The following is a 21,735-nucleotide window of genomic DNA, read 5'->3' as shown; positions in this document are numbered from 1 at the left end:
GACTCCTTTGCAATGAAAGGAACTGGATACTAATGACACTTTGATGTCTTCATGATTGACTCAAAGGACAATGCTTTGTTTATTTAGCCACAATGAAAGTCACATTTTTTACCGATGATCCCACATGGACCACATGCTTTGTCTGGTCTCTGTTCTAGCAATTCCCCTTGATAAAGGAGTTGCCTGAATTCAAAGAAGAAAAGAAGGTTTATTTTTCTGCACTCTTTCTGGCATCAAGTAGAAATAAGCCTTCACATTCCCACACTTCTCACTTCAAACATCCAACCCTTTTCACATACACAGTGTCCCCAAATAGCCCACTTAATATTACAAATATATTTATATAATACATATTTATATCTAGGTGTTGAGAAGAAGGCGTTGGCAAACTGAAAGGAGACATGTGTTTTGGAAACTACACTTTCTCCTAAGAATGGAATTTCTATTAGCAAAATATCCTCTACAAAATGTTTGCATATCCATATGGTGTTGGTTGTACTGCATCAGAGTCTTAAGATCATATTCATGTTCTCCTTTTCTTTCATATAAATACATGCCTGCCCAATGAAATCCCTTTACATTCAGGTTGCAAAGTTACATTTGATAGACTTACTGATTTTCAGAGAAGAAACGGTGGGAAAAACAGATCTGGTCCTTTTGCTTTTTTATTTTCATAACTATCAAAATGATGTTGACAAATGGCTTCTTAAAGACCTTGGTAATTATACCCTTACCCACATTTATAGTTTTTAATTTCTTAAGAAATAATTTCTATCCTATTTTATAAGAAAATTTATTTATCTCTTTCCAAACAGACTAAAGTATTTTCTACAAGTTTAAATAATGGTCATCTACCCTCAAAAGAAACTAAATTTTATTTATCTCCCTTTCACACAATATATATATATAGATAGATATATATATAGATATATACACACACACACACACATATACAAACAAATAAATCAATGGTTTAATAAAATAAGCAAATTTATCTGTAAAGATAAATTTTGGCCTTAATCCTTGCTCTACATTTGAGGCCAACTGCCAAGCATGGACACTGGGGTGGGAGATATAGTCCAAGAAGCAATCTTGACAGTCAGTTGTTGCCAAGACAAGGAAATAGCTTCCTTTGGTTTGAGTTGATTATTTGGCAAATGAGGAGCCCCAGTGATTTAATTATATTGTGCCAGCTTTGTTCAATTCTAGACTGATGGGTCATCTGTAGCAGATCAGTTCTTGGTGAGCTTGAGCCCCCAAGACCACTGTCATTGTTGCACCAAACCTCTCACTGTGCCCATGGCCCCAGGTTCCCTCTCTGTCTATTCCATGCAGATTGTATTGATCTTTTACTAATTAAATAATCTCATTCATTAGAAGTCATTTTCTTTTCAAGAAAATCATCCAACACTTTCAATTTCTGGGTTTGCATTTTTTCAATTGTATTGTTGGCTCCTGATGGATTGGGATGTTTCCAAATACATATGTTCCCAAGACATACAGTTTCCCTCTTTAGAAAGACTAGATGCTAGTATCCAGGTTTTTACAGTATTACAGTTTGCCTTTCACATCCTCACCAACACAGCCCTTGTCATCTTGCACTACTGAACCATACAAGTCATTTCAAAGAGGGGTTGTTCACACACTGCTATAGACATAGACTGTGTGGGTTTCTCTTCCCAGTGTTGCCACTTCAGCATTTATAAATATGAGAAGATAGCATAGCCTCTCTTTGCTTTAATGTCCTCATCAATATAATAGGAATAAGAACTATATCTTCCTCCAAGTAGTTATAATTAAGCTGCAAATGCACATAATTTTTTGGTTGTCACAGTTGCCATTTTTTTCAGGAGAAGAAATAAGATTTTATGATCTCCCTCCTGGACTACTTACTGAGCCCTACCAAATTCCATGTACCTACATTCTTTCTTACAATATTGGTTGACAACTGGCTGGCTGACAACTTTCTCTAAAGTCTTGTTCTTTTTTCTACAGGGAGTAGATTCTGCTATCTTGGCCTCACAGCCCTTCCTGTTGATTACAAAGCCCACAAAGAAAACAGAACACACCCTTCTTGGTTCCTTAGAAATGTGTTTCTTCTGCTTCTACTATGCCAGTTCTGGAGCAAAGACATTGATGAAACAGCACCCAATACCTGAAATAAATAAATCTATGACTTTCAAATCCCCTTTCCAGTGAAAGAAGCAGCAAACATTCAAGGTTCGGCATCTATTCTCCGGTTGCACTGAGGAATGTACTGTCTCAAAGCACCAGCTCTGCAGAACCCTTGTTCCCAAACTCCTTGTGGTTTTATTTATATCTCTTTCCATATCTCATTGCTGTACGTCACTGCTGCATTGGTGTGGCAGCAAGTGACCAAAGGCAACAGGTTTTATTATGGACACCAGGTCAGGTGCCACCACACAACACAAAGCCAGTTCCCATGAACTGCCTATGATATGCATTGCTGAAGTAACATTTTACCCAGGGTGTGCCATTGCAGTGATATAAATATATTTTTTTCCTAGACTAAATATGAGCTGACTATCTGTTTTGATGTGTGTACATAGGTGTGAGTGTGTGTGGATGCGTGTGGATGTGTGTGTGTGTGTGTGTGTGTGTGTGTGTGTGTGTGTGTAAAATCATGCTTAGAACTGCCTGTGAATGTTGTGGAATGCTACACCTGAAGAGTTCTGGTTTTCCACCAGTTCTGAGATGAAGAGCCACACAAAATAGTGGGCTGGAGACCATGCCCATCCCCTTAGAAGGAAACCCAGAAATGTTAAATGTCTGTATTTATGTTGTATTTTATAGCTGCCACACTAACCTTAATAAGTAATTATACAGCTTTGGGCAGAGCATTTTCACCTTAGTGGTGGAGTAATCTTAGAATATAAATATAAACCCATTCAAGTGACATTCCATCTTCAAAGTCACAATTCTGATTGAACTCCTCATCTGAATCACTAGTTCCTTGATGGAGAGAGAGAGAAGGGGATGGAATTTGTCTGGTAACCCCAAATGGAATACAAGTAGCCTTTGTTTTCCTGCATAAATGGACTTGATGAATGCGAACAAATATATGCAATTCATATACTTTTGGAGATGAACGTAGACATGTATGTCAGCTTTGAGATGATATGTCCTGGATTAATATTTTGTCTCCCAATGTCACAGAAAAATGTATGCCGGTGACTCTTGAGGTTAGCATAGATGGGATTAAATGGTCTCGAGCAATTTCAGGTTCCCAATTACATGGAAAGTTCTACAGTTATTAATATAGAGCTAACTCCTATGGCCCACAAAAATGTATCAGCCTTCTAGAATCTGAGGTCCACTGTGCAAAGATTCTGTTTTGATATGTATACCAAACTCCAGCCAACATACTGCCATGTTTCATAATTGAGTGGCTGCCTTGCTTATTTTAAGCTATGGTTGCAGAAACTGTGGCCATTTATATAAGCTATAACATCAAATCAGGGAAAAATGGGAAACAAAAGATTCTGAACCCTATATTGTTGAATAAGTAAAAAAAAATCATCAATAAATATTTATTGCATTCTGACAGGGTGTATGGCATTGTATTCTCAGAACTATGCCAGAGTGACAAAGTTAATTCACCCCTTTTTGGGGACCTTAATATATTTTTAAAGGGATGTGCCTATGCATTAATGCCTGAAAAATATGTATAAAGAAATGAGGTTGAATCTCTGAGCAAGTCACCTTTCCCCAGAGGTAAGGGCAGGAGGCCAGCTTTAGGGACTGGGTCTAGCCCGATGAGTTAGTGCTGACCTAGTGAGTTCAGAACTACCAGTAGGAAGCATTAAGCTGGTCCCCTGCACCAAATCAAGTAGCTTCACCATGTGTCCACTGGCCCCAAATTATTTTTAACAATTTTATGAATAAAAAGTTCTGGTGTGTTTTGAAAAGTTATTTTAAAGGAAGGCTGTGCTCACTACACTGCTGGTGTGTGTGTTTTGAGAGCTCTTGTATTCAATCTGTGAAGGATATGTATATTAATCCATACACGCGTATAGCCTCAATATTTGTCTGAAGACACTTAAATTCTGACCAATAAAGCAAAGTTCTAGAAGCAATATTTTCACTTATTTAACATTCTCCAAACAACATCAAGCATTGATACACACTGAAGAGTGTATTTGTTATTTTTTATCACTCCAAATATGTTGGAATATGCAAGGACTGTGGTTAAAATTAGAATGTATAAGGCATATTATAATTTAGTTCATACTGAAAAATAAATTAACTGAACATTGCTTGGTTCATGTTCCAAAATTTGAGCAATTTCTTGAGTTAGACATAGAATTTCTATTTTGTTTTAATTTGTCAAGGTATTTTCTTCCCTTCATAAAACTTAGGTACACATAACTTATGTCATTTATTTATGGTCTTTTATACCTAGTTTGTAAAATTGTAAAATAGCAAACTAAATGCAAAGAGTTTGCATTTGAAAACAATAAAGTAGTTGCCATATTCAAACCTGGAATCTAGTTGTCTCTTCAATACTTTTTGGAATAGATATGGTGGTTCTAAATTAATTAGTTGTTGGTTGTCACTTGGTTAAAACACAAAATTTTACTCTAATTAAACATAGTGAGTGGATCAACAGCATTGACTTCTAAAGGGTCCTCACTCTTGAGAACAACACATTAGCAAATCTGACTTAGATTCTGTGAGATCCTGTGTCCCATTGTAATAGGACTGACCTTTGGTTGGAATTCAGGCTCCACCTCTTACTGATCATGCAGTCTAGGGCAAGTTTCTTAACTTCCCTGTGCCCATTTTCTTGTTTGTAGAATGATGGTAAAGGCTAAGTATGTTTAAACGTTAGCACAGTGTCTAACATCGAGCCAGAATTCAGCAAATGGTAGCTATTCTCAGGAGCCTTCTTGATCGTATAAGATGTCTTCTCGAATATTCCCAGTTCTTCACCCTCTCAAACATCTTTGCTGTTGATCCAGGTGACCAGCGACCCATTTTTACCATAGGCTTTTATTCTGGATCCTTGGATCCTTAACTTCTTGAGGGAACATTAGAACTCCAAGGGGTCCAAGAGTCCCTAAAACGGTGCAAATGTGAATGATTATATGTGTATGTGTGTTTTGATGGGGAGAAAGATCATACATTTCATTAAGTTCCAAACTGGTCTGTGATACAAAAATATTAAGGCCACAGTCTTAAGGATGAATGTTCTCCTCATGAATGCTCTCCCCATTAAATAAACTATCAATTGACTAAGCCCCTGTTAATTGAAAATGAGATTGAAGAGATAATAATTTATTAACTGAAGCCCTTAAGAGCAGCTGGCTTTAGAGAGTAGGGCCATGCTGTTCATTGTTACCAACAGTGCGTTGAAATGAAAAGAATCTTGATATGTCTGGCTATTTTCTAAACACTTCTCTACAATCAACCATTTTAATATGTAGTTTACAACATATTTGTGATTTGAAAAAAACTGGGTTTGACCTTTCCCCCACACACACTTTTTATTAAGATAGAAAGTCAACTATATTAGGATTCTCCAGAGAAATAGAACCAATAGAAAATATATCAATATCTCTCTGTATATGGAGATATATATGTATATATTATAATACCTAATATGTTTATGAGGAATTGGCTCATGCAATTTCATAGGCTGAGAAGTATCATGATCTGTAAGCTGGACACCTAAAAAGCCAGTGGTGTAATTTAGTCCAAGTCCAAAGACCTAAGACCCAACCAAGCCAACGCCCCAATGGCATAATTTGCAGTCCCAGTGCAAGAGATGATGAGATGTTCCAGCTCAGCAGTGAAGCAGGGAAAAAGCTTCGGGATGCACTCAACTTCTACTGAAACCTTTCCCTGACCTAACTTAGGTGCATGGTCCTCCCTGAATTTATGGTACAGATAGGCTAGCGGTTCAATAGTTTTAGTTCTTCCTGTTCACACAAGACTATATTCCCCAGCCTTCAAACCCTTAGGTTAGGCCCCTGTGATAGGTTTCTGGCTAATAAGATAAAGGAGGTAGAGATTCAAGCCCTTCCCAAGCTTGGCTATAAAGGCTTCAACACAATCATTCACTTTCTCTCCCCCTTATGTGGTGGCCTGAGAGGCCACCTGCTCAACATGGTACCCTCACAGGAGGGAAGGACCTTGGATCTCTGAGGGACTGCTAGGAAAGATGACAGAAGATGCTCTGGACCTTTATCAGGCTGTGATGTGAGCTAGAAACAAACCTTTAGGATGTTAAATGCTGTGACTATGGAGTCATTCATTACAGAAGCTGAAAACAAGAGAAATGCCTCTTTCCTCTGCATGTCGCTCTATTCAGGGCATCAACAAACTGGATGATGCCCACTGCAGTGGGCAGAGCAATGTACTGAGGCCACTGTTCCAGTTTGCTGATGATGCTACATGCCATGGATAGCAGGTATATACAGCAGTGCATAGTTTTCTAAACACCACTTGCCCATTCCATTATTAGGTCGCTTACTTTTGACCAATTTATCTCGTTGATTATTTTTGTTAAGCTCTAGAGAAATGAACTATAACTTAAGTACAATATTCATCTTACACGCTTTGCTTTGTGAGAATTAATTTCCAAAGTCTACTTTTCCCTAAAAGCAGAGTATAATCTATTATTACTAAGATACCACCATCTAATATAGAGTGAACGAAGAAGTAGTGATTTTCTTTAATTATCATTTTTGTGTTCTCAGCATAAAAGCCATGGACAGCACTTCTCAGATGCCATTCCTCATTTTGATGACAGCCTGTGACAGAGAGAGGCTAGTCATTAACTAAATAGAAACAAAAGATGGGTCCAAAGACAAGAGAAAAATGAAGTGAAGTAGAGGTTGAACATGATGTAACAAAGTGCACAGACTTCCATGTGAACCCTGCATCGGCTACTTACTACCCGTGTGTCCATGGGCAAATTGATTAATCTCCCTGAAACTCAGTTTACTCATCTTTAAAATGGGATCAAGACCCTATTTTGTCAGGGTCTTCTGAGAACAAAATATAATCAAGTCTATGGAAAGTTGGAGCTGCAAACACAGATGTTTACATGGGCCAGTTAGGCTATGTGAATAAGTGATACTGTCCAAATGTAACCCAATAGAGTGAGTAAGTATTTAGATAAAACATTAGGTTGATAAGATGTTAAGGAGTATTAGTCAGTGAGTGGTAGGTTGTGGCCAGGATGGTTCTATGGTCACATAAGATGGAAAACAGTGGTTCATTCCACTACACACTTTTGGATTTTAATACAGCACATTAGTACATTAAAGGTTCTGGGAAGCTCTGTTGTTAAAACAAACAAACAAAACAAAACAAAAAAACAATTTCACTAGTTTAACCTAACATTTCCCAAATATATTGGAAGATAAAATCCTATAAACATACATGGAATAAAAGTCTCTGAAATACATTTTGGACATTCCTTTGGATTTTCAAATAGAAAACTAAAGGAGATAGAGGCAAACAGATGCCTCCTATATTGCATAACTTTCAGCTCAAGTTCCTGAATCCCAGTCACAATGCACCTACATTCTAAGGCATATGCCGTGCAGAGTAGCAAGTTCTCATTCAATGTTATTTCATTATAATGTTGATGAGAAAAAAAATTGAATCCATGCTGGGGCCATTGTCTGTGTGGAGTTTGCACATTCTCCCCAAAAGAGCACTGGCTTCTTTTCCCCTTACATTGTCAAATTAAAAAAATGACAACAGCCAACACAACAATAGCCATCCAGTGTGAATGCCCTGTCTTGAATCACAAGTATATAGGTTATGTAATAGAGTTGCATCTTATTGGTCACCCCTCATAATAAGGTTGTGTCTGATTGGTTAATTATTAGTACCAGAGCTCCTTATATACAAGTATAGGCACCTGGGGACTCCGGTTTCCTCCCACATCTCAAAGATGCACACATGAGGTGAATTGTGTGTTTAAGTTGTCCCAGTCTCTGGGTGTGAGGGTGTGTGTGAGTGGCCCTGCGATAGAAGGGTATCCTGTCCAGAGTGGGTCTCACATTGCACCCTGAGTTTCCAGGACAGTCTGTGGCCACCCTGGACCCTGAACTGGAATAAGCAGGTTGGAAATTCTTACATGTCTTTATCTTACATGTCTTTATTCATCTTTCTTAGATGTATGTAAAGTTCACATTAATTTCAATGTTTAATATTAGAAGTGTGTTGGGTCTTCATTTAGAAGTTTGCTGATGTTTTGTGGTCACAAATATGCTGTAGAATTTAACTCTTGTTTATATCAATTCGCCTATGGCAACATTGGTTTTGTTATACGTCATTTCACTTAAAGTTACAGTTTCTAAGAACCTAATGATGATGTTAAGTGAGGACTTAGAGGTTTGCAGCTGCTTGGAGATTTGCATTTTTCAGGTTTGTAGTTGTTTAGAGATTTGCATTTTCTCCATCGTGGTCTAGTGGTTTCAGTACTGGTTGGGGATAAAGCATGTGAGGTGGGGAGAATGGGTTGGATAAATTATGCTACTCGAGAGTATGAATATCAAGTCCTGATATCAGAGCCCCAATAGGAGGTTTAAATCATGAACTGAACCATGTGAGCCAAAGTCATGACCTGGGCTAAGATGTCTGAATTCTTCCAGTCATGGTAAAGAACAAAATGGATTTTGACAATAAAAAATGCAGAGTACACTTCCATCAACAACTTAATTAAGACTTGTAGCAATATTGTGGGCTTTGGCCTCAGTTATTTTACCCTTTCCTTTTGGAGGAAGTGCCTTGAGCCATCAACTGTTTGCAGTTGAATGGGTAATAGACCCCTGACATATCTTGTTTCTGACAATCTCCCTGGACATAATTCTTTGTTTACAGCACTGCTGTAGCAAACTTGATGAATACTTAGAAGAAACTAGAATTAGGACCTAAGGATCTAGTTAAAATCAACTTAGTAGAACATAGACATTGCTTTGTGTAGAGCTGGAAAATATAGCCATGAGAGAAAGTAGCTTTAACATACACCCAGAGAAACTATATATTATACACATAATATGTTAGAGGCAATTATGGCCTAGTAATCTGCAGTGTATCACTACCTAGCAATCAGATTGACGTATTCTAATGAGACCCATGTTGTTTGTAATCAGACTGGCATTGCTTATTCAGATCTCTATTCCATAAGATGCACTTTTAAATGGCTCAGATTGCACCAGATGCTATAAGAAATAGCATTCCATTTTATTTCATTACCAGCATTTTTCCCTCTTCCAATTAGCATAATTTAAAATCAGCCAGAGGCAAATGTGAGGGGCTGAAAAGCTGCAAAAAAGTTCAAGAAATACTTGATAGAAAAATGCAAGAAAACACACATGCACAACAATTTTTTTTGTGTAGGTAAGGGAACATTACAATTAATAGAGTTCTTATTCTCTTAAAATGCTCAGAATTTTTTTCTGGGATTTATTGAAATATTAGAATCACTCAGGGGGCTAATTGCCTGGTAGTTTCTTTTTGCTTATGCATTATCTAGTGACTGACATAATAGAATCACCACCTCATTTACCATTCAGTTAAGGTTTAATTGAGTTCATCTTTTTTCCCCCCTCAAAATGGCCAGGAACTTAAGAATCAAAATAAATGATCATTTGGAAAATGAGAAGATCCTCATAAATTGCCTCTTTAAAACTTAGGTTCTGGCTGTTTATAAAACATCTGAAGTTAAAACCTGAGCTAACATAATATATACTTGTCCCTGATGTAATCTACCATGATGCTAGATTAGGTTCTCTTCCTAATAGCATCTAACAGACTTGAATTGAGGACCCAGGTTCTGTATGTAATTTGAGTAGGACTGATGTATGCCCAGCTATAGTTACTTACCCTAATGGGTCTGAACCAGAGTAAACTGTTGACACATAATGACTGGTTCATAGGAGGTCCAATCAGAGAGAAATTTGAGACAGATTTTTCCATAGAATAGGAAGCAATCTTTCTGGAACCCTAACTCACCTCCAAATGAACAAAAGGCATCATTTCCTCTGGTAGTCATTCTGGGATCATGAGAAAAGTCATTCTTAAGATGAAGGTGACACACATAGGTAAAGAGAATCTCAAAGAAACAGAGCAGGACCCAGTGGTGTAATGGAGGCAGCTTGTGTCAGCAAGCTCATGAGAGTGGACTGTTAAAATTTCAAGAATCTTGTGAGTTGGTTAACTACATCATAGTGGTAGCTAGAACATGGCCATGGTGGGAGTATTTATAACCACAGTAATGTGCAAACACTTCTTTTTTCTCCTCCTCTTCCTCCTCCTCTTCCTCCTCCTCCTCCTCCTCCTCCTCCTCCTCCTCCTCCTCCTCCTCCTTCTTCTTCTTCTCCTTCTCCTTCTCCTTCTCCTTCTCCTTCTCCTTCTCCTTCTCCTTCTCCTTCTCCTTCTCCTTCTCCTTCTCCTTCTCCTTCTCCTTCTCCTTCTCCTTCTCCTTCTCCTTCTTCTTCTTCTTCTTCTTCTTCTTCTTCTTCTTCTTCTTCTTCTTCTTCTTCTTCTTCCCACAGAATGGGTTGTTAAAAATTTACTGCTTTTCTGCCTGCCATAACTCCAATTGAACTGTCTGAAATTTGTCTTCCTTCTGACTTTTCATATCAGAAGTCCAAAAGTCTCCTTCATTGTTAAGTATATTTGATCCAGATGATTTTCTGTTACTATTAACTGAAAGCATATTCAACATGGCCTGAAAAGTTAACCATGATAACAATGGCTAACACTTATTGAGCCTTTACTGATGACCAAGAACTATGCTAAGTATAAATTCACCCAATCTCAAACCAGTCACCTCTACAAAAAAAAGTATTTTTATTTCTCATTCACACATGAAGAAACTAAACCATAAAGTCTACTTGTCCAAGTTTCAAAGAGACCTACTTCTAGTTTTCCAAATGCACCAAACCTTTTCATGTGTCAATGCCCTTACCTATGCTATTTCCTCTTTCTATAGACTGGGTCTACCTAGTTGACACCTACCCACCCTTCAGGATCCTGAATTAGTGTTTCATGGAGGTCTTCAAATTCTTAGTCTGAGCCAGTGACTCCTCACATCATGCTGTGCCTACCTTGCTTAGAGTTCTTTTAACAGTGCAGAGTCCTTATTAGTTTTTGTTGGTTCCCCTCAAAGTAGACCATAAGATCAATAGAATCTTAGAAATCAGGATTTTCTTTAAAAAATTCTTCCTGTCTATACCTTTATGTCTAGTACCATGGCTACCACAAGGTAGTTACCCAAGCAATATTGGCTAAATTATTTGAAGAAATGAATGAATTCCTGTAATTTGTCCTTACTGCATTGAAATTCAAGGAAATAATAAATACGTTGTCATTACCCTAAGCACATATTCTTACACTAAATGCATGAATCATCATAAAATTATAAAACTTCTTATCTTCTTCCTTCTTCATTTTTCTCATCTTCAGTATTAGACAGAAGAGTGTGTTGAGAGATACAAGGAAGATAATCGACTTTGGTGTCAAATAAATGGGATATAAATTCTAATTTCATCATTTGTTGACTGGGTCATCTTAGGTAAATTGTATGCTCTCCTCATATGTGAAATAAGAATGATGTCTAACATTTAAGATTACTGTGTGGCCGTAGCCGGTTTGGCTCAGTGGATAGAGCGTCGGCCTGCGGACTGAGGGGTCCTGGGTTCGATTCCGGTCAAGGGCATGTACCTTGGTTGCAGGCACAACCCCAGTGGGGGATGTGCAGGAGGCAGCTGGTCGATGTTTCTCTCTCATTGATGTTTCTGACTCTCTATCTCTCTCCCTTCCTCTCTGTAAAAAATCAATAAAATATATTAAAAAAAAAAGATTACTGTGTGAAAGTAAATAGTTGGTATAAATGGCCAGGTGCACAGTAATAGACGGTTAAGAAGTGGTAATCTTTATCTTCATGTCTTATAACCTTACCCATATTTTGCTTTTCCTTTTCCTGAGAACTATCACCTAAAATTTAGTATGTTATCTCTATTTACTTTGTTTGGATATTACAAATTACTACTGTATCTTACTAATCCTAATTATAAGTAACAATAGCCACAAACATTACTCTGTGTCATGGTAGATTGGAAGTTAAAGTTTTCTTTAAGCTGAGACTATCAATTATGGCTTTGTAAAAGTTTCATATTTTTAAGGTCAGGCTATTATTTGTCTTTGGATCCCTCCCATTTTTTTACAGTAAATCAGAATGTAACAAACCATGACAGTGAGAGAAAACCATGACTAAAGTGATGTATGTTTTGTCATGTTTTGTATTTCATTTTGAAAGAAATACTTTTTTTGGGGGGGAAAAAAGGTGTTGATTTTAGCAACTTGAACTAAGTAACTGTTGTGCTACATATGGTGTTAAGATTGAACACAACTCTTGTGAATGTCATGTCCGAGCCTTTTGGCCAAATCATTTGTGATGGGAGGTGATTTTGCCCTTGATGAAAGGTTAATCACTGTCATTCATCCTGAAAGAAGGAAGTTCTAGGGTTGGACATGAGCTGACCCTAGGATTGGTGGAGAGGCCATTTTTATTCCATGGGGCTTCAGGTGGGAAAATGAAAGTGGTCCTGGACTTTATACAGGGTCAGCTCATTCTCACCACTGGAAATTTATCAAATTTCCAGTGGTGAGAATGAGATGACCCTGCATAAAGAGGCATGCTAGAAGACAGGGTGGGTGTTGGCCAACCAAGGAGATCCAAAGTAGAATTTGGCATGTGGGATGGGAGCAGTTGTGAGTTATTTTCTATAAACCCTAAACTTCAGTTAAGCTGGTGTAAACCACATCCTCCCTAATCCTTTCCCAGGTGTGTTGTGTGGAATAGGGTTGAGCAGTAAGCTCATAATAAGATCAGGGGGAAGCAATGAGGACCTGTAATGAAGAATAACTATCCAGAAGAGGAGTGCTATCATGAGGATCAGCAGCAGCACAGAAGATCCAAGGAATACATGGGAGGCAGGATGCTGGGAAACGCTCAGAAAACTTTGAGGAGGAAATTTGCCAGGAGTTGGTTGGAAAGAGTTCAGATCGTAATAGTCTAGACATGAAAAGAAAATGTAACATTATGTTGTAGCCACAGGCAGGTGAGGTTGGTGACTTGTCTTATTTAATTCCCACCACAATCAGGTTGCAACTATTACTACTCCAATTTTATAGCTATAGCTATAAAACTGAGAATTAAATAGATTAAGCACTTGCTCAAATTTTAGCTGCTTGTAAAATGGCTGTGCTGAGATTTGTACCATATCCGTTGTCCACCAAAGATGAGGTTCTTCCTATAAAACCCTCATGCCTCTTGAAGGAGTGAAATGTGTCAACTGGAGAAGAATGTGTGTCTCACTGGTTAATTTCCTGTGACAATTCCACAAAGCAGACTTGTGAAAAGATTACTTTCCGTTTGTTTCAGCAGTTCTTTTTTTGGTGTAAAAAAACCCCCATCATTATTGTTATCTGTCCAAATGTCTTGATGGAGGAGTGGGATGTAAGGGAAATCCATGTCTTCATGAGAACCAGTAACATTTCACATCTTAAGTAAGACTTTTAATCCTCTGGTCGATAGCCTGAAATTGATTTTCTCCTAGCTGTAGACCAATGTGATAGAAAATCTACTTAGTGTAATAGGCACTCTATCCTTGATGCTGTTGGAAAAAGAATATTGTACAGTTTAGAAGATGTTAGATCTAGCCTGAACTCTGCCACAAAGAGCTTTGCTCATGATTCCTCATTCTAAAACTGGGACTTGGGCTTTCTAATCTCTCATATCTTTCAGCTCTGAAATCCAATGTATGCTTTACATTTTTTGGTTCCTAGGTATAAGTTTCAGAATGCAAGAATGTTTATACACAGATACAGAAAAGAAAGTCAAGTCTAATATCTAGAGGATATGCCCTGGTGTAACTGTGGCCATTGTTATAATAGTTAAGTACATACTTCCTTGCTAGTTGGCACATGGCTTCTGTTCTGAAGTACCGTGAATGGCTCTTTTTACCCCAACTGTCCTAATTATCCCCCATGCAACCCCATAATCACCAAGTCAAGGTATTTCATGGAAGTTTTTTTGTATGGTTTAAACATAATTTTGCATAATAAAGTAACAATAATTCTAAATAAAGACTTGGGCCATAAAAAAGACACCGAGGATAGAAAAAAAGAGATAGGAATAGAGATATTGAGAGAGAGTGAAAGAGAGGCTACCGCTCTCACTAGGGATAATAAGGTCAACCTGAAAATTTGATACCATACTAGACATGCATGGTCTCCTATGTCATTCAGTGTCTTCTTTCTTTTTTCCTCCTTCTTTTTAATCCAAGAGTTAAAGGGAAAAAATTTCTGTGTTCAGATTTGTCCTGAATCTTTTACTTAGGACTGTGAATAGAACAGAGCTTTGAATAGTTAGATATCTTTCATTAAGAAATTAGATTTCCACTACTTTGAGAATGGAAACACATAGAAAGAAGAAAAAAATCTTGTGTTACAAGTGCTTCTTTTATTCATTCCTGTATTAAAAATGAAGAAAATATCTTGGATGGTAAAGAGGATGACACAATCACAATGCAAGATCTTTTATAGATTCACAGCCAGTGTTCATACAAATGGTAATCTAATAATCCTATTCTCCATTTAAGGACTATAGTAGCTTGTACATTTCTCTACATTTTAAAAGATTTACCCAATGACCCTTCATGCCCTTCTGATCCAAGCATTGTTTTTACTCTTGCTTGATGGGAATTTAGGTGGACTAAAGTTGAGAGAGATCTTGGATACTAATATATACCTACTAATGTGTGGTTTTCCTTCTTATAAGTCAGTGACATTGTTCAACAAGGTCTCCCCAAATGGCAACACATGGCTCTGACTTTTGGTTCTGATTGACATGAGTAACTTTCAGAAAGCTCTCTGAAGTTCTTTGAGGATCCATTGCTATTATTGACAGAGATTAGTAGTTGATTGCTTTGAAGCCCACTTATCTTCCTTAGCTGATTGAAGATGTTGCTGATGTGCTTTTTTAATTAGTTTGTGAAGTGGGTGGAGTTGGAGCAAAGTCAATTTCATCTTGCTAAGATCCAATCAATGCTAGCAGACTGAATGACTGTAGTTTATTCAGCTGATTGACCATGGGCTTCTTTAGAAGTTGTTTTCTCTTATTTTCAATTTTGATGATTAAAAAATGATTTAATTACAGAAGTCACTTCCATGTTGCTTAGTATTTTGGCATGAAATGTACTCCACTTTTCCACCTCATGTATAACTAGTAAGGTACACAATACAGGTTTACAGAATTCAATAATAGCTGCTGTTACACATTATAAATAAGACAACACACTTTTCTCTTTTGGTTTTTCATTCCTTTACCGCACAAATATTCCATAGACTAATATTTAAGGAAAGAAAAGATTGCTCCAACCCTTGCAAAAATATTTACAGTTTACTAACTTTTGCTGCAATTTACTTTGTTTTTATGATGCATGTTTTACAATCCTTTCACTGGTTAAACTGTTCTTATTGAAGTAATGAATAAAAAAATGGTGGTTCCCATTTATTTGGAGAATTATTATGACTGCCTGCCTGAGCATCAAGCTGAAATGCTTACAAAACCATTTCACATCCCAAACAACCACCAACCAAATTTTGTTTCTGTCAAAATAATAGAAACAAATGGTTCCAAAGCAGAAATGCTGCTAGTAAACATTTTCATCAGAATCAGCACTGTGGCTATTAAAATTCATCCAAATTAAGTGTTTATTTTTGAAACAAATGCCTTCTTTGTAAAATATTTGCCAGCAAAGATAACACTGACCCTGTGGGGTAAGTTTACTTATATGAAAGTCCTATGATTCATGAGAGCTTAATTATGTACAGAAAACTTTAGTAAACTCTCTAAAAAAATGTTAAGCCTGCATTTTTAAGGTGGTTGTAAAACTTGTTCTGAAGTTTTATTCCCAAACACTATATTTTTAAAAGAATTCTACAGTCTGACTCATGGAGAACATTCGGAGGTCACTATTAGTCAAATGCACTAAGATATCCCAGTTGAGCCCCCAAACCATATGCAGGTCCTTGTTTCATTTTGATTGGTCTGGTCCTGAAGTGTCAGAGGAGATGGAGAGGGTGGATAAACATTGAAAAGGATGGATTGGTGACTACCCCAGTGGCTTAGCCTGAGGGACTGATTTTGAGACCAGAAAGAAGGTATAAGTTGGCTATTGCCACATAAAATTTGTTCATAAACCACACTAAAAAGCCACATACATCTCAGGTTTCCATGTACATCATATATACTAATGTCCTTTTGGGTAAAAACAAGTTACATGGCCGAGCTCAAGATCAAGATTAGGGAAATACATTCTGCCAACCATGAGGTCAAAGCAAGTTACATGGCTAAGACCAACATCAATGAGGGATGGGGAGTGAGTAAAATGCTTCCTGAACAATATTGTAATCTACCACAAGAGGTGAAGCCAGAAAGTAAAGGATATGTGTATGTGAAATATTCATGAGTCAGGATCCAAACAATGCTATAGAACAGGGATTTTTCAATGGTGTGCCATGAGAATTTTTAAAATATGCAATCTCTGACTAAAGTAGTAAACTTCTCTCTAAAAAAAAATGTTAAGTCTGCATTTTTAAGGTGGTAGTTAAACTTGTTCTGAAGAGGAATTGACCTCTTTTCCTTAGATAATCAAATAAAAAAATGACAACAGCCAACACAATAGCTATGTGGTGTAAGTGAATCAAAATTATACTTCTTTTTTAACAGATCGCCAAAAAATTATTTCTTGGTGTGGCACAAAATTTTAGAAATTTATGTGTGCCATGAGAAGAAAATGGTTGAAAATTGCTGCTATAGACCATAGCGCAGCCTTGCCATTCCTGAGGTTAAGAGTGGCCATCAGTGGAGAACTGATGAGCATGAGGGAATAGTATTTCTCCAGGGGCCTCTTGCCTATAGTCAGTGGCCAGGTACCTTGGTAATAGGTTGGAGGAGTGGAGCAGGAGTGTACTGAGCACACATCAGATGCTACTACCTCTGAGAAGTCTAAGAAATGCATGGAGGCAGGGACTTTCAGGCGGCTCAACTCCCAAATAAGTAGGAGGATTGGTACAGAATAATGTATATATGTTGCCTTTGGACATTGTTGTTTCATAAATACAAGGAGATATTAGATTCATGTTCTAGCTCCTTCTAAAATAAAGCCCAAATGAGTCTTATATCTATGTTGTGAAAATGGAAAGAACATATTTGGACTGAAACTGCATGTTTATGAATAGAATGACCTACAGAACTTATTTTTAGACATATAATGGAATGAATATGTGTACCCAGTGTTGGTTTCAGTCAATAATTAAACAAACAAAAAAACACGGAAACCATTTGAAAATATTCAGTGTGGTTTTGCCGTTTTATCCTGAAAAGCCACAAAGCTTCTATTTGTGGATGCAGCTCATGATCCTACCTGCTCCTCCATCTGCCATCCTTTCCCTACTGACATAGGCACAGGGACACTGTGACATTGTAGTGGTTACCAGCATGAGCGTGGGACTTGAGTGTGGCAAACTGCTAACCTCTTACCAAAACCATTTCCTCTTCTTCCTGAATACACAGCTTAATTACATTTTGCAAGTTCCTTGCAGGTCATTGTGGCCACATGACTAGTGAGGATGGGAACCTAGAAGTCCTAACCTTCTGGAAGTGGCTGAGGTAAGCAGAGTTGTGAAGCATCATCTGATGGCCATGGTGGCCTTTTGGATGAAGGCGCATAATAAACTCTGCTTATCGACTTGTTTTCTTAGACTTGTTCTCGGGGTCAGGTGAGTGGTGACTTGGCTGTAGGAGGGGGGATCTTATCAGGAGCATGTGGAGCTTGTTGGTCTCCCCGAATGCCCCTGAAGGTGGTGCAGGGGTTGCAGGAGACACTCTGGAGGCAGTGGGTAGTGTCACAGTCCTAACAAAAACTGTTGGCAGACTCCACAGCACTCTGGAAGTCTTATTCAGATTCTTCTTTGCTGAGTACTAACTGTCTGCCCTATTACTAGATCAAAGTCCCTAATATCCTTAGGGTTTAAAATAGTGGGGCCAACAAAATGTTGCTTTACTCCTGGTCTCTGCTTGATCAGGAAGGGAAAATTGAGTTAAGACTCAACACTTTATACTTAGCTGCTTCTTTTTCCTTATCTTTTCTTAAATTAATCTCAAAAGGCTAAAATCATTTTCCTGAGTCTTCAATTATGATTAAGCACAAGTGAGTTGATTCAACTTTGGGAATGGCTCTGGAATCCAGATAGTGCTTCCTCACCTCTAGCAGAAGAGGCTGATGGAAGGGCTGTGGACCTGCGGGCAGGAGTGAGAACCATGGAGCCAATCCTCCTCTCTCCCACCGAAATGCTCCGTAGACCCTTCAAGGCACTCAGTTATGCTCTGCATTTCCTAGTCTGTGAAATCTCTCCGGAGTGCCTTGTGGAATAAATAATTACTGGTTGCAAAACATGGAATCCAAAGTGCTATGGAAACAGAAAAACAGAGCGACCTTGTTGGTTGCTCAACTCCAGTACTTGGCAGAGCAGTTCTTGAAACACGACCCCACACAGGAATCAGCCAGATTAGGCTGAGAAGTGATCTCAACTGGGGAACAGTGACTTGCCCAGCCTTGTCCCTGACTCTACCTCCCTGACACCCATCCATTCTCCTTTCCCTTTCCTGGTCCAGCGAAGAGGAAAATAGATCTGATTAAAACATGCTCACATTGGTGTGGTTTGATTTCATGCATTTATTCTTTCACTTATCCCTTTAACACATTTATTGATTACCTGATCCGTTTGGGCTCTGTACTTGACCTGCTTACAAAGGTGGAGGGTCCCAGCTTGAGCCTAAGCTGCGTGAATAGGTGAAGGGCAGTGTGCACACCTATCTGAGCAACTGAGAGAACATGTGGGGCAGGCTCCTCAGAAGACTTTGCACTAAAGCCTTTGAGAAACCTTGGGAATGGAGGGGAGGAGGAAACAGGACAAGCTTGACCTAAAAACAAGGGCTTTGACCTCTGTTTCCAGCTTAGACTTTGTTGCCTCTGGTCTGAATTTTAATAATATTATATATTTTGTATGATATATGATATATTTCAGCAACATACTCATATTCAGTCACATGGATTTCTGTATATATATATATATATATATATAGTCTGTAAAATGAATGGTTTTCAGTAACATCTGAAAGATCATTCTTTGTGAGATATCATGGCCAGGAAGCACTACTTTTCATGGCATAACTATGTATTTGATACCTGGAGCAGATCACTTTTTCATACTCATAACTCAACAAAATCACCTTCAGTAATAATCATGTAATCATCATCATCATTTTCTTTGTTCATTCTTTAATTAATATCCAGGAAAATATTTAGTATAAGAACTAAAATTTGCAATTTTCATTACCTAACAAAACTTACAATTTGCACTATATTTCATTGTTTTTAAATTTCAAACACAAAGAGCCCAAATGACCATATGGAATGATGAAGTTGCAGGAACTCAAGTTCTGTCTTTTTACTTGTACAGTCACCGTGCTGTCATGATTTTGAACCCACTGTTTGAAGGCAGGAATGTGTAGTTCTTGAAGAACTGGAGACAAAAACGGCACCCAAAGTGAGCGTTGATGATTCCAAACAATTCCTTATTCTTCAAATGAAATTATAGCTGAGTCTTGTTTGGAGACTGGCTGTATAACTGGGAGTTCTCTGAATGAACTTCCTTGTAGATTACTGGGTTTATTAAAGGATAAGGAATGGCACTTGCTAATTTGAAGCGTATATTACTTTTGCTGATGTTGTTGTTTCATTATTAGAACTTAGTCATCACTACCGGAGGCATTTAGAACTTTGATCAACTAAAGGTGATTTTCTGGGAGTAGTTTATCGTTGTGAGGATTGCCAGGTGTAGTGATAGCAACAAGCTGATCAACATTTAGTTGGTTTTATTATTTTTAGATCTCTGCAGACATTGCAGTCAATGTTGCCTTCACCTAAGGTGGGCCACTCCCCTTTTCCCATTATTCCTGCTCTACCACTACTTTGAGGAATTCCAGAACAAAGCAAAATGCTAACAGAAGGAAGATTCTCTCCCTCTTGTTTACGGACCACTGCTCAATTTTGCTACTGAAAATGTTTCAGCAGTAGTTGGAAGGAGATAACCATAGTGGACAGGGAAATTGATACCCAGAGGGAAGTGCAGGTGTGTCCAAAGACCTCGGCAGGTCCACGGTGCCTGCCAGACAGAGCAACACTGTTGGAAAGTCTCAGAAATACCTCCAGGTAGAGGGGCTGCTTTGCAGAGGTAGGACCCTGGGCCAGCATGTTAGGGCAAGAGCCAGCACTCATAGGTACACCCCAAGGTGGGTGGGACAGAAAGAAGTGCTGCTTTCAGAGAGCACACAGTCTAAGTAGGGCAAAAATCAAATAATAAACATGGTTACATAGTATAATATAATTTATTTTAATATGTTGTATAAGCTGATAAGCAGAAGTTAGGCAAATGTGTATAGGATGTTTGGGAAAGTTTCCTGGGAGAAATGACACCTGAACTGACTCTTAAAAGAAGAACAGGAGATAGTGATCTTTAAGACTTAATTTTTTCTGTTGTGGCTTCAGATGTGGTTCCATTGCAGATAAGATATCTGGGATATAGGTGCTCCCAAAGATCCCCTTAAATTAAACAAGATTATAATACCAAAGATTTATTGAGCATTCGCAGTGTGCCAGGTAGAGTGCTCAGTGAATTATCTATCATCTACTTTAATCTCAATGCAGTCCTATGGCATAGGTGTCATTCCGTCCTCACTTACCAAGGGGGGTGGAGAGGAGGGGGAACGAGGCTTTAAATATCCAAGCAACTTGCCAAAAGGCCAAACTACTAAGTGACAGAGATAGGATTTGGATACAGTCTGACTTCAAGTCTAGGATTTAATCTTGCCATCATCTCCTGAAAACAAGCACAGGAAGACATCTGGGTGATGGTTCACTTGAAGCCCACGGTTCCCCCTCCCCCTAAACTGTATAGAAGACTGGCCTGGCTCTTCTGTGCCGGCGCCTGCCGATATATTCCTCTGAGCTGTGGTTGACCAAGATAAGGATCATCACCAGTGACCACCCTGATGGGTAAGGTGCAGGCTCTGTGTTTGAATTCCTTCTCTGCTACTTCCTGGCATTATGATCTTGTGTAAGTCATCTATCCTTTCTGAGCTCAGTTTCCTCATCCTTAATACAGGGCTGCTATGCCCTAGGTCTCCGAATTATTCTTAAGGTTAAATGAAAGCAGGTGAAAGAGCACCTGGCTCGTAGTAGGTGCTTCCTCACGGAGCTGCCCTGATATGTCAGCATTTACTAAGCAGAGCATATCACTATCTGTTTCTGAAGGAAATTTAGCTGGCATTCAATTTTATTCTTCCACGGTGACATATTTTGAATCCTAAGTAAAAGACCCCAGGATTGCTATTTATTTTAAAAAACAAACACCTGTCATTGCTCAAATTAGAAACACTTGTAGAACCACGCTACAAAATATTTATAAATTCACAAATGTGTTTTAATTGCTGCTAAGTAAAATGAATTCAGCTGCAATTTTTCACTTTCTAAAAAAGATGACTTCATTTCTTTTTCCCTATCCTAATTACAACTGTTGAATATTGAATTTACGCAGCCAATTGTACAGTATTTGTGA

General features: G+C 38.2%; 1 protein-coding gene across 5 annotated transcripts in view; it reads left to right on the top strand.

Annotated features, from left to right (window-relative positions):
• The window catches only part of EPHA4 (EPH receptor A4), a 136,541-nt gene extending 132,034 nt beyond the window's left edge, over positions 1–4,507 (top strand). For 4 of the 5 annotated variants that reach the window (XM_023761722.1, XM_023761704.1, XM_023761700.1 and 1 more), the window contains one exon: positions 1,996–4,500. The gene's annotated coding sequence lies outside the window, so the exon portion shown is untranslated. Of the gene's footprint in view, positions 1–1,995 lie in introns of all 5 variants that reach the window. The other variant, XM_023761713.1, reaches the window with a different exon arrangement.
• The last annotated feature ends 17,228 nt before the right edge of the window (positions 4,508–21,735 follow it).

Source organism: Myotis lucifugus, unplaced genomic scaffold, assembly GCF_000147115.1.
Source record: "Myotis lucifugus unplaced genomic scaffold, Myoluc2.0 scaffold_3, whole genome shotgun sequence".
In the NCBI taxonomy this organism is placed as follows: Eukaryota; Metazoa; Chordata; class Mammalia; order Chiroptera; family Vespertilionidae; genus Myotis; species Myotis lucifugus.
This window is presented reverse-complemented; position numbering and strand designations above follow the sequence as displayed.